Source organism: Schistocerca serialis, chromosome 4 (assembly GCF_023864345.2).
Source record: "Schistocerca serialis cubense isolate TAMUIC-IGC-003099 chromosome 4, iqSchSeri2.2, whole genome shotgun sequence".
NCBI lineage: Eukaryota > Metazoa > Arthropoda > Insecta > Orthoptera > Acrididae > Schistocerca > Schistocerca serialis.
The window spans coordinates 490,795,942-490,813,336 of NC_064641.1; the positions used below are offsets into that span (position 1 = coordinate 490,795,942).

At 41.7% G+C, this 17,395-nt stretch overlaps 1 pseudogene; it reads left to right on the forward strand.

Annotated features, from left to right (window-relative positions):
• The first annotated feature begins 16,972 nt into the window (after window positions 1-16,972).
• LOC126476063 (5S ribosomal RNA) lies at window positions 16,973-17,090 on the forward strand (annotated as a pseudogene).
• Window positions 17,091-17,395: the final 305 nt, after the last annotated feature.

Genomic DNA, 17,395 nt, shown 5'->3' on the forward strand with positions numbered 1-17,395 from the left:
ATCACTGTCTATGAAAAAAATGGTTCAAATTGCTCTGAGCACTATGGGACTTAACATCTGAGGTCATCAGTCCCCCTAGAACTTAGAACTACTTAAACCTAACTAACCTAAGGACATCACACACATCCATGCCCGAGGCAGGATTCGAACCTGCGACCATAGCGGTCGCGCAGCTCCAGACTGAAGCGTCTAGAACCGCTCAGCCACACCGTCCGGCACTGTCTATGAGAACAGTATCATCTTAGCTCAGCAGACCCTACTGCGACCTAACAAAATTATTAATCAGAACTGTGTATCAAAGCTTATAGTCAATTATGACTATTATTCTATATTGTACCAAGTGACAACAGTCATAGTTTTCAGCAACACAAACAAATACATTGCGAGATTCCTGTAGAAATGTACTGCTTACAAGTTAAATATTTTAGATTGTTCAAATTTAAAATAGTGATCTAATATGTAGTGTGTACCGTAGTATTAATTCGACCTCCTCCATAAATGACTTTATGATTGATACACTACACCTGTTCAATAACTGCTCAGGCGTGGCTTTCAGTGCTGAACAAGTTTATGACACTCCAGTTATTCTGTGTCAACTTCCCTGTCATGAGCCAGCTAAAGATGGCTCTCAGGTCTCCAGAAAATAACAGGTCTCCCTCACCGCAATATAAGGAAAGGAGAAGAAGAAATTAGCAGTTCAATCATAAACAGTAGTAAATATTATCTGCAGTTTTCATGCTGCATTAAAGAATTGATTATCCTGACTACTGGGACGTTTATATTACATCATAAAACAGGCTCCATGGCCGTTTGGACATAAATTTTCAGTAAGAGCTAGAGGATAAATGGAAGTCTATAGTTGTATGTATAACTAGGGGAAAAATACACACTACTTACAGGATAATTGAAGAAGACTTTGGAGAAAAGAGAAGTATCTGTATGAATATCGAGATCACAGATGGAAAAACCAGTCCTAAGCAAAGAATGAAAAGCTGAGAGATGCAAGCAATGTATAGAAGGGCTGCACAGCAGAAATAAATTTGAAGGCAATATTACAGAAAGGGAAGAGGAAGTACATGATGATGAGCAGTGAGATACGTTATTATGAGAAGAATTTGAAAGAGCTCTGAAAGACCTAAGTCTAAACAAGCCCTTGTAGTAGATGACATTTCTCAGGGCTATTGATATCCTTGGCATAACCAGCAATGACAAAACTAGTCCACCTTCAGACTCCAACATGAAATTATTCCTATTCCAAAGAAAGCAGGTACTGACAGGTCTGAATATTAACGAACTCTCTGTTTCGTAGATCATGGTTTGAAAATACTGACGCGAATTACTTACAGAAGAGTGGAAAAATTGGTAGAAGCTGGCCTCTGGGACGATCAGTTTGGGTTTTGGGGTAGTTTAGCAACATGTCAGGCAATTCTGGTGACAGCAGTGATGGTATGTACAGGGCACTCAACAACGAAGTCATCATCGCTGAGACAGTTGTGAGTCTACGACTTCTCATAGAAGATAGGTTAAGGAAAGATAAATCTACATTTATACCTTCTGTAGACTTTGAGAAAGCTTTTGTCAACATTGACTGAATACACTCCTTGAAATTCTGAAGATAACAGGGGTAAAACACAGAGAGCAAGAGGTTATTTACATCTTGTACAGAAATCAGAAGGCAGCTGTGTAAGTCAAAGGAATATTTCTGCAAAGTAATATAAATCATATTTTGTTTGAACTGCTGTGAATTCTGCTCTTCAGATTTTAAAATGAAAATGGCTTTGTGATTCTAATCGTAATTCCGTTTACAAATTTTTCTAATAAATTTTGCTCCAGCTAAATTCAAATCACAGATATCTCACTATTGCCGGCCGTTGTGGCCGAACGGTTCTAGGCGCTTCAGTCCGGAACCGCGCTGCTGCTACGACCGCAGGTTCGAGTCCTGCCTCGTGCACGGATGTGTGTGATGTCCTTAGGTTAGTTAGGTTTAAGTAGTTCTAAGTCTAGGGAACTGATGACCACAGATGTTAAGTCCCATAGTGCCATAGAGCCATTTCAACAACCATTTGAACTTATATCATCTGTAGCACACTTCCATATCATCGCACTGATTAAGATTATACAATAAACAAACAAAATTTATGCAGATATGTCAATCATATTACACAAGCCACTAATGCCATAATAATTTACAGGCGCATCACCAAGACAGAAACTCCGCAATCATTATTTTGTTCCAAGTGAAAACCTCAATCTCTTCCCACTTCGCCCTTTTCTCTTTTCCTGTCCGTCCTCTTATAATGCAAAAATGTTATTTCGTAGATAGAGTATAGATGTGATGAACTTAATGAAAAAGTTCGTGTTGTCACAGCTAAAGATCAGCATTCCGTGATACGGTCGTTCGAGTTCTACCGATGGCAACTGCGTCGCCGTTTCCCTCTCTCTCCAGTGTTTCCTCTTCCCATAAAGAGGCGAGCACAGACCACTCTTGGTGGAGATAATGCGAAATCGATTCCAGACCACAGACCCCGCCTTTCCTGAGAAAAAAGGAGCGGCTCGGCGCAGCGCACCGCTTTGGTTTTTGTTTATTCCCATTATGCGGAATCTGTGGAGTGATTTATCCCCAACAAATCGGACGCCATCGGCGTTAATTCCGTCGCGCGCGCCGAAGCCCATTTGAATGTGAATGGGTGCCAGCGCCATCTGCCGAGCTAACGCAGCTGCGGTCTGGCGAGGGTAGGGGGTGTGGGCAGCGGCAAAAGGTGGGCGACGAGCGGCGACGGCTCGGTTCGTACCGCTGGCGGCATAACCACCAGGAGCGCTGCACCTGGCGTACGGGACCCACGGCTTCATTAATCCAAAGGCTGTAATCGCAACACGACTGTTGCGACAACGCCTATAATCATGACAAGCTACTTGTGTCTGACCGCTTCCATTCGGCATTACCCGCCGCTGAGTGTACAAATCTTTAAGGTGAAGCGCGTTCACTCAGACATGTAAAAGAAGAGAAGGCGGATGCACCCCGACAACGTCAGAGAATGTGCACCATACCTGCTTTCCGTACAATCGGATGATCCGTAGACGGTGTGAATGAAAGCTTAAATGTATAAGAGACATGTCATTGGTTTCTACATACACAACTGGCCATTAAAATTGCTACACCAAGAAGAAATGCAGATGATAAACGGGTATTCATTCGACAAATATATTATACTAGAACCGACATATGTTTACATTTTCACGTAATTTGGGTGCATAGATCCTGGGAAATCAGTACCCAGAACAACCAGCTCTGGCCGTAATAACGCCCTGATACGCCTGGGCATTGAGTCAAACAGAGCATGGTTGGCGCGTACAGGTACTGCTGCCCATGCAGCTTCAACACGATACCACAGTTCATCAAGAGTAGTGACTGGCGTATTGTGACGAGCCAGTTGATCGGCCATCATTGACGAGACGTTTTCAGTTGGTGAGAGATCTGGAGAATGTGCTGGCCAGGGCAGCAGTCCAACATTTTCTGTATCCAGAAAGGCCCGTACAGGACCTGCAACATGCGGTCGTGCATTATCCTGCTGAAATGTAGGGTTTCGCAGGGATCGAATGAAGGGTAGAACAACGGGTCGTAAGACATCTGAAATGTAACGTCCAATGTTCAAAGTGCCGTCAATGCGAACAAGACGTGACCGAGACGTGTAACCAATAGCACCCCATACCATCACGCCGGGTGATACGCCAAACACGGATGCGACCATCATGATGCCGTAAACAGAACCTGGATTCATCCAAAATAATGACGTATTGCCATTCGTGCACCCAGGTTCGTCATTGAGTACACCATCGCAGGCGCTCCTGTCTGTGATGCAGCGTCAAGGGTAGCCGCAGCCATGGTCTCCGACCTGATAGTCCATGCTCCTGCAAACGTCGTCGAACTGTTCGTGCAGATGGTTGTTGTCTTGCAAACGTCCCCATCTGTTGACTCAGGGATCGAGACGTGGCTGCACGATCCGTTATGCGGATAAGATGCCTGTCATCTCGACTGCTAGTGATACGAGACCGTTGGGATCCTGCACGGCGTTCCGTATTGCCCGCCTGAACCCACCGATTCCATATTCTGCTAACAGTCATTGGATCTCGACCAACGCGAGCAGCAATGTCGCGATACGATAGACCTGAATCGCCGTAGGCTACAATCCGACCTTTATCAAAATCGGAAATGTGATGATACGCATTTCTCCTCCTTACACGAAGCAGCACAACAACGTTTCACCAGGCAACGCCGGTCAACTGCTGTTTGTGTATGAGAAGTCGGTTGGAAACTTTCCTCATGTAAGCGCGCTGTAGGTGTCGCCACCGGCGCCAACCTTGTGTGAATGCTCTGAAAAGCTAATCATTTGCATATCACAGCATCTTCTTCCTGTCGGTTAAATGTCGCGTCTGTAGCACGTCATCTTCGTGGTGTAGCTATTTTAATGGCCAGTAGTGTAAGTAGAATCGACGTGGAGAAAGTCAAAAACTTACCATCGCAAATGATAGTAATCCTTCCTCTGCTCTTAACGTTAAAATAATTAATAAATTGTGCAGATCACATTCTGATTGAGTTTGTTTTCGCTCTTCACAGTCTATAAAGTAGTGCGAAAACTGAAAATTAATAACAGTACTGTCACGACTTCTCTGATGAGGAATTACACTGTCTCAGACAGTAGGTGATCGGACAGTTAATCACGATATTTGAACTGGTCGTTATTCAACAAATCACACTTAAGTGTTTGGAAGATAGCTCATAGAACAATCTTCAAACTTTTTATCGACCATTCTACTCCCGATCCCGTCGCAAAGATAAACACCTTTGTTTGAATGACTGCCACCCCAACTCGCTTACCCTACCAGCATCACTGCCACCCCTACTTCGTGATAATATAAAAAGAGATGTCTTCAAATTCGTCAGTGATCTCCGTGAATCCTATCTGGCAAAGACCCCATACTTCACAGCAATACTCCAGAAGAGAACGGGCAAGTGTAGTGCAGCCAGTTCCTCTAAGACACAACTGACAAAAAATTATCGCTTATTAGTCTCAAAATCCCAATCCATTTCCAGTGCATATTTAACTCAGACAGTTCAACTAGTTACTTATTACTGAATATGAATTCTGACACGTCACCATGCATAAATCGTCACCACATCTAACCAAAACTGTTTCTAATCATTCAGTGAATCACATTTAGTACATTTTCAACAACAAAACACAAAACAACGCTAAAATACTTCCCGTTATACAATATACAAGACTCTTTGACAACCACAATGAAAAAAATTGTATAAAGTTATTTGTAGCTTTATATCTACTTAATTTTTAATGTTTTTGTTTCTAAATTTAAAATCAAATGAGCAATTGGTTACTCTACAAAACAAAACATTACACGTTTTTTCGAAAGGAGAGAAATATTTCAGATCAAACAATTGATGAGTCACAGTGCATTTTTTATTCGCAATGGTGCTCAGACCTTTTAATAGGTCCATAGGACACAGGGCCCTATCCCAGGAAACAACGAGTAAGGCAAAACAATTTGTTATAACTACATTTAGTGAACTAAACAATACTGGTTTGCAAAACCAAAAGTAACATTCCCATGATGCGTCACTACCAAATAACATAGTTCACTAAAACCTCGACCGTACATACAAGCAAGTGATGCACTGTAGTACAGAAGGTAACTGAAATAACTACGCAACGAGACAAACAGAGAAGTCATATTTACACAAAGACATTGCTTACACCGAAGTCATCGAGATTCATGATGGCCCCCTGGACATAACAAACGAGAGAACATGGTTCTTAACAGGGTGTGTGATCACCACCCACGGCAATGCATGGTCTGTAACGTGGTAGGGCGTTCCACTCCCACCAACAGCACGGCTGACAACTTCTGGATGGCCGCTGCTGTATGTGGACGTTCTGCATACGTGTCCCCACGTATCTCACATGTAGTCGATGGAATTTAAGTGGTGGCAGCAGGTAGGCCAGTTCATACGCCGAATGTCGTCACGTTCCAAGTGCTTCTCCACCTACGCCGTTCGATGCAGTCTTGCACTGTTACACCTAAGAATGAAGACATGGCTGAATTCATCTCTGAAGAGATGCACGCAGGGAAAGAGCACAGTTCACAATAACGTCGATTGATGAATGTACTGTGTTCTCAGATATAGGGGGGGTCACTACACCCACGCAACATTATGCTCCCCCATACGTAGCACCTAGACCACTAAAACGATAATATTCTACATGCTGGACGTACCATCATTTTATGACAGATGGAAACACATAATGTAGCCAGGAACTTTTCTTTGCTATAAAAAGTCGATTTGCGATGCATACAGCCTCCACTAACATATGTTAGTGAAATATCTTGCCGATAACTCAAGAAAATTCAGGACGTATTTAAAATAGTCCAGCAAATCGAATGTTACTATTCAGTCATTATTAAATAAGTATGGAAAGTCAGTTCTAAAGAGAATAAGTAAAAAGAAAGTATCAAACCGTGAGTTTAACAATTCATTCCACCAGGAGGATTGTGCAGAAATATCATCGTTTGAACATTGCTCACACCTACATTGTTGTTGTTGTGGTCTTCAGTCCTGAGACGGGTTTGATGCAGCTCTCCATGCTACCCTCTCCTCTGCAAGCTTCATCATCTCCCAGTACTTACTGCAACCCACATCCTTCTGAATCTGCATAGTGTATTCATCTCTTGGCCTCCCACTACGATTTTTACCCTCCACGCTGCCCTCCAATGCTAAATTTGTGATCCCTTGATGCCTCAGAACATGTTCTACTAACCAGTCACTAAGTTGTGCCACATACTCCTCTTCTCCCCAATTCTATTCAATACTTCATCATTAGTTATGAGATATACCCATCTAATCTTCAGCATTCTTCTGTAGCACCACATTTCGAAAGCTTCTATTCTCTTCTTGTCCAAACTATTTATCGTCCATGTTTCACTTCCATACATGGCTACAATCCATACAAATACTTTCAGAAACGACTTCCTGACACTTAAATCTATACTCGATGTTAACAAATTTCTCTTCTTCAGAAACGCTTTCCTTGCCATTGCCAGTCTACATTTTATATCTTCTCTACTTCGACCATCATCAGTTATTTTGCTCCCCAAATAGCAAAACACCTTTACTACTTTAAGTGTCTCATTTCCTAATCTAATTCTGCCAGCATCACCTGACTTAATTCGACTACGTTCCATTATCCTCGTTTTGCTTTTGTTGACGTTCATCTTATATCCTCCTTTCAAGACACTTTCCATTCCGTTCAACTGCTCTTCCAAGTCCTTTGCTGTCTCTGACAGAATTACAATGTCATCGGCGAACCTCAAAGTTTTTATTTCTTCTCCATGGATTTTAATACCTACTCCGAATTTTTCTTTTGTTTCCTTTACTGCTTGCTCAATACACATATTGAATAACATCAGGGAGAGGCTACAACCCTGCCTCACTCCCTTCCAAACCACTGCTTCTCTTTCATGCCCCTCGACTCTTATAACTGCCATCTGGTTTCTGTACAAATTGTAAATACCCTTTCGCTCCCTGTATTTTACCCCTGCCACCTTTAGAATTTGAAAGAGAGTATTCCAGTCAACATTGTCAAAAGCTTTCTCTAAGTCTACAAATGCTAGAAACGTAGGTTTGCCTTTCCTTAATCTTTCTTCTAAGATAAGTCGTAATGTTAGTATTGCCTCACGTGTTCTAGCATCTCTACGGAATCCAAACTGATCTTCGCCGAGGTCCGCTTCTACCAGTTTTTCCATTCGTCTGTAAAGAATTCGTGTTAGTCTTTTGCAGCTGTGACTTATTAAACTGATAGTTCGGTAATTTTCACATCTGTCAACACCTGCTTTCTTTGGGATTGGAATTATTATATTCTTCTTGAAGTCTGAGGGTATTTCGCCTGTCTCATACATCTTGCTCACCAGATGGTAGAGTTTTGTCAGGACTGGCTCTCCCCAGGACTGGCTCTCCAAAGGTCTCTTTAATTTTCCTGCTACCTACCTACATTATGGACACAGAAATACGCATAGCTGACTTTGAGAAGCCACTGAAAGAACTGAAAGCAAACAAGTCGCCAGGTGCGGATGGAATCCCAGTCTAGTTTTACAGAGAGAACTGTTGCGTCCCAGAATAAATTCGGTATGCATGCTTAAAGTTTTACTAGCAGCTTAGGAGACCAGATTTGGGCTGGTGTGCCGGTCAGAATTGTTGTAGACTGGGGGCGTCCACATTGATGAAAATCTCGCTACCGTCGAAAAAAACTAATAAAGGCGACATGGCAGGACGGATGTATGTGTTCTAGGATAGCATACACACACAATGAAACTAATATAGAATAGTGAGTGAATAGTAAGATAAGCTACTCAACTCTGGTAACGCTGCTTACAGCAGTTGTAGAACGCAGTTTTAGCCTATCTGTCCTGCATCGACTACAATTTCATGAACACAAACTAATAGTGTTCTCTGAACTAAAGTCTGAAAAAAATTAATCTCCTGTCTGGATGAGCTATTTGAAAGAACGATTCCAAACTAACAGTACTCAGTTAAATCTCGAGGTAGGCGATCTCTGCCCACACACGATAATTCTGTTCACTATTCCGTTTCTACTGAAGACTAACCACTGTCTGTCTATTGGCCACTGTTTCTATTTCACTCGACAACATGAAGACTTGAAGACACGACGTACGTCTTGTAGGAACTCCCTCGCAAGATTCTGACTGACTTGCAACTTGCAAATAAAAACTTCTGCTCGTGCACGGTTACTGAAGCGCGTCCATTATCCTGGTGGCGCTGCCGCACTGATATGGGCATAGGGATGGTCCTGCTTCGAACCGACGTTCACGGTACTTCTGGTACCAACTGCCGCAAACTCTTCTTGTGTGATATCTCAGTACACCAGCAGAATTAAACAATAGCGTACCACCGATGTAGGGGAGACAGGGCACCGAGCTAGCATTGCAACACAAGGGCAAGCGAGGGAAGCAAAAGAGCATATTCCACAATATAACATAACAGGGTAGTATGAAGTAACACTCCGTAACTTCAAGTAGGAGAATGCCGCTGCAATAGTCAAACGTTGCATGTAAACCCAAGATCGGCAGCTCATAAAAATTATTGAGCCCCCACAGTAGGGTAGGAGCACTGACGAGACCAGTAAACGATAGGCAATTCGCTCATGCACCAAGAGCCACCACATCATAGGTATGGTCTCGGCTCTTTACAAATGAGGCTTTTGGAACTTGACGACACGTTCTGTCATTGCGCCGTTCTGTCCATCTCACCAGAACCAGAGAGAGTGATGGTCTGTAGAGTTTCAGTGAAACCATGACAACCAGATCGATCATGGCCTGCCTGCCACCCTCTTGCTGAGACCCCAAGACCCAGCCTACTTGATACAAACCACAGCCATATTCTGCCGTTGCCGAGTACTCAGATATCGCGGATGAGTTGATACTCACCGGAAGTGGAATATATGTGTGAAGTGAGTGTTTGGCAGGGATTTAATATCTCAGACTGAGATCAATAGGCTAGGCTTTACATGGAAAAAGATATACGCCTCCTAGAGATGTTTCAGAAAATTTCAGCGTGTATGCCTGGCAACATACGATCTGTATCCTGCTTTTTACTACACCTCACCAGGGTTGTCAGAGAACGCAAAGCTTGAGGACGCAAAGGTCGAATGCAAACTGTTGACCATTGTCGACATGCTGTTGTTTTCCAAGCGTGAGGTTCGTGAGGAACTTTGCCAATGTATACTTAAACACCCCGAGGCAAATAATCTTTGAACGTGTGAATTGTATGAGAAAACATCTGATCATTCAAGTTACAATCTGTACTTTGATGTTAACAATTTATGTGAACAACCATGCAGCAATGTCTACCTACTGAAGGGTTTTGATGGCTGTCTGATGATGAAATAGTCAGGTTATGTGACATTGTGTCAACTGTGGCAGATAATTCTGGTGGTGGATGTGTCTTGGAGATAACTTAGACACATCCTGTTTTCGTGACGTGGGCACCAGTTTGCCGTCATGTCCAGGGAATGAGATTCCCCAAGACAGTTCCCACCCAAAGCTGATGACAACACAAGGGAATATATCCTGGTGTATAAACCATTAAGGTACCGCGAAGCAATATTTCAGTTTGGGGATACAGCGGAATAGCAATAACGTCCTAAAACACAAGTTGAATTTTTATATTGATGTTGACACCAAAATGAGAGCTTCTGTGTCATGTGATGATGATGATGAGGTCCCATACTCCGAGGAGCGTAGGGGACGATGCGGGAAACCCGCACCGCCGTACTAGGCAAGGTCCTAGCGGAGGTGGTTTGCCATTGCCTTCCTCCGACCGTAATGGCGATGAATGATAATGATGAAGACGACACAACAAAACCCCGTCATCTCACCACGCCGGGAATCGAACCCGTGACCCCGTGCGCGAGAAGCAAGAACGCTACCGCAAGACCACGAGCTGCGGACCTGTGTCATGTAATTTTGAAAAATGTTTTCATACATCAACGAACAACGGGATTTTCGGGAAGACGATGCAAGATACTATGGGTTGTCGCAAAATTCATTTAACCAGAAAATGGGATGGGCCATTCGGGGCTATACATTACATCACCATCCCAAATTTTAAACGACGAATTTTTGTCTCTGGAAATAGTTTAAGTTTCAATACTGTTTAAAATCTATTTATGTCGGTATGTGTACGTTACAAGTGTCAAAACTGCACATGTACAACATGTACAGCTTTCGTTATGAATCTTCCAAAACTCATTTTTTAGACCCAAAGTTACTTTATATAGATACGAACAGTTTCATTTGCCGGTTGAAGAGTTTCATGATGAGGCGTTACCCAGAAGTATTCGACACATCTGAATATGCAGCTGGTAATCATTATGGCTAACAGCCAGGACACAATACAGTTTTCAGCTTGATGAAAAACGAGACGAAAGATCGGAGACTGTGGAGTTTGTAGGACTACAATCCGAAATGTATATGTGCACACAAGCACGTCACACTCTGCAATGAGCTAAAGGTGTGAGTCGTTCAACCACATGGAGTCTTACTGGGAGAATTTGTGTGACGACTTTGATGCACCGCACAGAGTGTGAAAAGTTAATCTTCAATCTAAGAATCATGTGGTTGAAGAACTAAGAATCGACTTGTCACGTCTTGGTGATAATTGGTTCATTTGTGATGATGGTATCAGAAACCTGCTATATTCACACTTTTCATTTGAGTGAGTGAGAGAGTGAATGTAATTATTTGCACGAGGTGTGTGTGTGTGTGTGTGTGTGTGTGTGTGTGTGTGTGTGTGTGTGTGTGTGTGGTGTCTCTTACCTTTTGTTAAGTGGTGTACAAAATAATGAATTGCTCTTTATAAAGCACTTGTGTATAGAATGCACAAAATTCATACACATTACTGAGTTTTATAAAGATACTGTATAAAATGTTTGCACACATTATTCACATTTCATAAATCTGAATAAATCTATAGATATTTGATAATTTTTGCATATTTAATATGTATACATTTTCTGATTTTTTACACAAATACCATGTGAGCTGATTACATCCATAGTTCTTGCATTTTTATAATACATGCTATTTAGGCTCTCATTAATAACATCCATCGATGTTTGTAGCAGACATTTTTGTGTGTAGGTCTTAGATTAAGTTTCCTCCTGTTGGCGTCCAAGTAAAAAGAAAAAAAAGGACACTTTATCACGACTTTTGACAACGTTACTGATAACGTTTGATACTGCATACTTGGCTATTGAAATGATAATAATATATCTGTAAGTGTAACATATACTTATATACAGAGTATATTTATGATTTTGGCAGCCTAATGTTACATGCTGTTAATGTTTGATACCACACACATTTTTGGTGCTTTGTAAAACAATACTCAATCGTCTTTCATCATATCCGTTCACCATATGACGAAATTTGGTGAGTAATTGTCTTTTATGCAACACCTGCTATGTGCTTTGCACTGAACCAATTTTTCTTTATAAGTCAGAATGTGTCACAAAGCTTGTGTTATAAAAGGAAAAAACATTAACTGAGTCAACATCACACGTAAATTCTATCCAACTTTATATGAGCATTGAGATTCGCAGCATTGAAACAATTTTTTTCTTTAGAGATCGGAGACATTAGTGTGCTGAAAAGCTTGTGTTTCCTCAGTACAACTATTCTCGGAGTCTCGTGCTTTTTAAGGAAATAATTAACGCATGTCTCTCAAACAAAGCTGTAGTAGCGTGGAGTTACACCTCATATACATAAGTAATACGGGGATCATAGGGCATCAAATTATACAGATATTACTACTATTGAAAAATACATATTAATAGACAAATTACAAACATATACTCACTAGTCCATCATCACACTTGTTTGCAACCGGACAATTCTTGCCAAATAATTGTCTTTTACATGCTTTAAATTCCTTGTGTATGAGATTTTGATCACATGCATCCATGCATTTGTGTAATTAGACACCAACATGATCTTTGGTATCCACTTCGTATTCAACTACCTTTCTCAGACTGTCAGTTAATTCACGTAATCTGTCAGTTCCATAATATACTGAGCAATGCACACTTCTTTGTTAGACAGACTTTGTTTTTTTAGATGTATATTACGGGTTGTCTTGCAGTTCTGTCTACATCTACATCTACATAATTACTCTGCAATGCTCAATTAAGTGCCTGGTATAGGGTTCATGGAACCACTTCAAACTATTTCTCTTCTTTGCCACTATAAAGCAGCGCGCGGAAAAATCTAACACTTAAATCCTTCCGTGCTAGGTCTGATTTCTCTTATTTTATTACGATGATCATTTTTTCCCATGTAGTTGGGCGTCAACAAAATAATTTCACACTCTGAGGAGAAAGTTGTTGGTTGAAATTTCATGAGAAGATCCTGGCGCAACTAAAAACGCTTTTGTTTTAATGACTGCCACCCCAGCTCGCTTATCATACCCGTGGAACTCTCTACCCGATCTCGCTATAATAGAAAACGAGCTGCCCTTATTTGGACTTTTTCGATGTCCCCTGTCAGTCATAACTGATGCGCATCCCACACCACACAGCAATACTCCAGAATAGGGCGGAGAAGCGTACTTTAGGTGATGTCTTTAGTAGACCTGTTGCGCTTTCTAAGTGCTCTGTCAACAAATCGTAGTCTTTGGTTTGCCTTTCCCATAACATTCTCATGTGATCATTCCAGTTTAAGTTATTCGTGATTGTAATCCGTAAGTATTTAGTTGAACTTGCAGCCTTTAGAGCTGCGTGATTTGTGTTGTAACTTAAATTTAAGGGACTTCTTTGGAGTAATCATGTTGACGACTTCACATTTTTCATTACTTAGAATCAATTGTCACTTTTCACTTGATACACATGCCTTGTCTAAATCATTTTACGACTGGTTTTGATTATCGTGTGACTTTACAAGACGGTAAATGACAGACTTGTCGCAAACAATCTAAATGAGCTCCTCAAATTGGCTGCTAAACCAGTTATGTAGTTCAGGAACAGCAGAGGACCTATAACGCTTACTTGGGGAACGACAGATATTACTGTGGTGTCACCGCCAGACACCACACTTGCTAGGTGGTAGCCTTTAAATCGGCCGCGGTCCGTTAGTATACGTCGGACCCGCGTGTCGCCACTATAAGTGATTGCAGACCGAGCGCCGCCACACGGCAGGTCTAGAGACACTTCCTAGCACTCGCCCCAGTTGTACAGCCGACCTTGCTAGCGATGGTTCACTGACAAAATACGCTCTTATTTGCCGAGACGATAGTTTAGCATAGCCTTCAGCTACGTCATTTGCTACGACCTAGCAAGGCGCCATTATCAGTTACTATTGATACTGATTCATGTACCGTCAGGACCGACGTTCTTCATTGACGGATTAACGTTAAGTATACCACCAGCTACGTCCGTTTTTCTAAATTCTAATTTCCTTGTCCTGTTCCAGACCTCACGCCAGCCTGCGTGAGCTAAAACGCGTACCTTTCGGCCTCCTTCTGGTAACACGGTGTTGGCTCTCCTGCCAACCAAAACAATTACTTCCGTTTTACTCGATGACATACCGTCAATCACTACAAACTGTGACTTTCCGACAGAAAATCACGAATCCAGTCGTACAACTGAGACGATAATCCACAGCCACACGATTTGATTAGAAGTCGCTTTTGAGGAATAGTGTCAAAAGCCTTCTGGAAATCTAAAAATATGCAATCAATTTGATAACACACATTACTTCACGAGAATGAAGAGCTACTTGTGTTTCACAAGAACGACACTTCCTGAATCCGTGTTGCTATTTATCAATCGTCTTCTTCGACGCAATTCATAATGTTCAAGCACAGTACTGTAAATGTTCCAAAGCCCTACTGTACTTCGACGTTAGCTATGTGGGTCTGTAATTTAGAAGATTACTCCTCTTACCTTTCTTGTGTATGGTTTGACTTGTGTAACTTTCCAATCTTTAGGTACGGATCTTTCTAAGAGCGAGCAGTTATATTTTATTGCTAATTATGGAGCTATTGTTTCAGCTTGCTCTGAAAGAAACCAGAATGGTACGTAATCAAGACCAGAGACCTTGGCTTCGTTAGATGATTTAAGCTGCTTCACTACTACGAAGATATCTTCTTTTAAGTTACTCATGTTTTCAGTTGTTTCTGACGCGATTCCAGAAATATTTACTTCTTCTGTAGTGAAGGAATTTCGGAAAACTGTGTTTAGTAACTATGCTTTTGTGGCAATGCCATCAGTAACATCACCACTTTTGTCGCGTAGTGAAGGTATTGATTACGTCTTGCCGCTGGCGTACTGCACATACGACCAGAATATTTTTGGGTTTTCAGCCGGATTTCGAGATAGATTTTCGTTGTGATTAAAAGTATATTGCATTTAAGTTCTTGCTAAATTTCAAGCTTCTGTAAAATTCCGCCAATATTTGGAGTTTTTCTTTCTTTTAAATTTGTTACGCTTTTTCCGTTGCTTCTGTGTACCATGGGGGATTAGTACCATCACTTATTAATTTATTTGGTATATATCTCTCAGTACCCATCAATACCATTTTTTTGAATTCAGACCACATCTGGTCTACCCTTACATAGTCAGACTGGATGCACTAGAGACTGCTGTCACTTAGAAAGGTGTTAAGCGAATTTTTACTTGTTTTTTATTTTTACTTGTTTCTTTATTTTCACTTGTTCGTTTATATTTACTTGTTTCCTTATTTTCACTTGTTTCTTTATTATTTTTTTAATAGATGTACTTTGCGTTTATTTTTGGTGGGTTTGGATGTTACGGTATTCAGTGACACTATAACAACCTTGTGGCCGCTAATCATTGCACCCGTCATGATGCTCTCTATTTGCTCAGGAATGTGTGTCGCTAAGAGGTGAAGTATGTTTTCGCAAACTTTTACGCTTCGCGAGGCCTCCTCAACAAGTTATTTAAAATAATTTTCTGAGAACGCCTTCAGTACGATTCCAGACGACATTTTATGCCTCTCTCCGACTATAAACATGTATTTTCGCCAACAAATCAAGGGTAGACTGAAGTGAGCACCAACTATAACTATACGAGTGCGCTATCTATTTGAAACGAGACTAAAGTTTTCTTTGAACTCTTCAGCAGCTGCATCATCTGGTCAGTGAGTCGGTAAAAGGAAATAATGATTTTTATTTATTCCGATTGTCAAGTATAGCCTCTCCCCATATACCTCACAAGAGCTATCTACTTCCATTTCACTATAAGATAAACTACTTGTGACACTCCACCACCAGTTTTATTTAATCCATCTTTTCTTAACACGGTTAGAACCTTTGTAAAAGTTTCTACTGAACTTATCTCCGTTTTAGCCGGCTTTCCGTACGCATAACGATTAAGCTTCAGTGCTTGGGATTAGCGCTTGGAGTTCTAGTGCTTTATCAACACAGTTTTTTACTTTATAACTACAATGTAAATTGTTGCTAGGTTTACGTTCATGTGTTTATACTGCACCCTTTTAGACTGACGCTCTTTCTGTAATTTACCGAGACATTCTAAGCAAAACGCCCAGTTATCTTCACATAGCCCCCATTATCCGTGTAGAAACTTTCTGTGTGTAGCGGTTTTAACACCGTGCCCACAAACACTATTATGGAAGTGGCTACACGATTTCTGATGGTGGTGGTGCTGGTGTTGCGGATATTGAAACCTCAACTTAAGAAAATGTTGATATCCACCTCATATTGATTATATTCTGTTGTGAGCTGGCTTTCAATATAGTCAGATTCTCACATATGCGGTGCCACTCTACTTGATTTAATAGATTATTTCGTCATTCCTGCATATTATTCAATTGAATGTCTACGTTAAATTTTTTGTCTGGTGCTATCCCATACTAACGCATTAAGATCCACAAGCGATCACATAAAATGTATTCACGAACATCAACATTGTTTTGAAGACAACCTACACTGATTAACTGTGGAGCTTTGCAGGTACTGTGCGCCAATTATGATAGGACAGTCAGTAGTGGGTGCCAATTTTGAGAGTAAACATCAACCCAGGAAAATGAGTAGGCCATAAGCTAAAAACAGAATTAGAACCCAGATGTATCCCAGGCAATAAGTAGATCTCTGGCTAAAAATAGAATTGCCCCGGGAAATATGAGGATCATGGGTTAAAAAAAGCACCCACCACTCCTGGGACACCACAACCTGATCTAAAACTGGAATTGAAAGTAGACAACTGGATTGGGGGGCGGGGGGGCGTCGGGTTGGGGGTGGAGGAGTTTCAAGGACTGATGGGTTCATACCCCTCATGTCACCTTTTGTGATCTTAGCTAGGCTGCGTTAATTTTGTTTACTATTGTGTTCTGCTCCTTAAACAGGAGCGCCAACGGCCTTGCCGCAGTGGTAACACCGGTTTCCGTCAGATCACCGAAGTTAAGAGCTGTCGGGCTGGGCTAGCACTTGGATGGGTGGCCATCCGGTCTGCCGAGTGCTGTTGGCAAGCGAAGCGGGGTGCACTCAGCCCTTGTGAGCCAAACTGAGGAGCGGCAGTTCCGGTCTCGGGAACTGACATTCTGACGGGAGAGCGGTGTGTTGACCACATGCCTCTCCATATCCATATCCAGTGACGCCTGTGGGCCTAGGATGACACGGCGGCCGGTCGGTACCGTTGGGCCTCCATGGCCTGTTCGGGAGGAGTTAAAGAGGAGCGCTGTGGAATTTTGGAAATAGTTTAAACCTAGTCAAATCATAAGCTTATAACAGAAAATTCAGGAGTGAAATATCAAGCTTATTGAGGTTTAACAT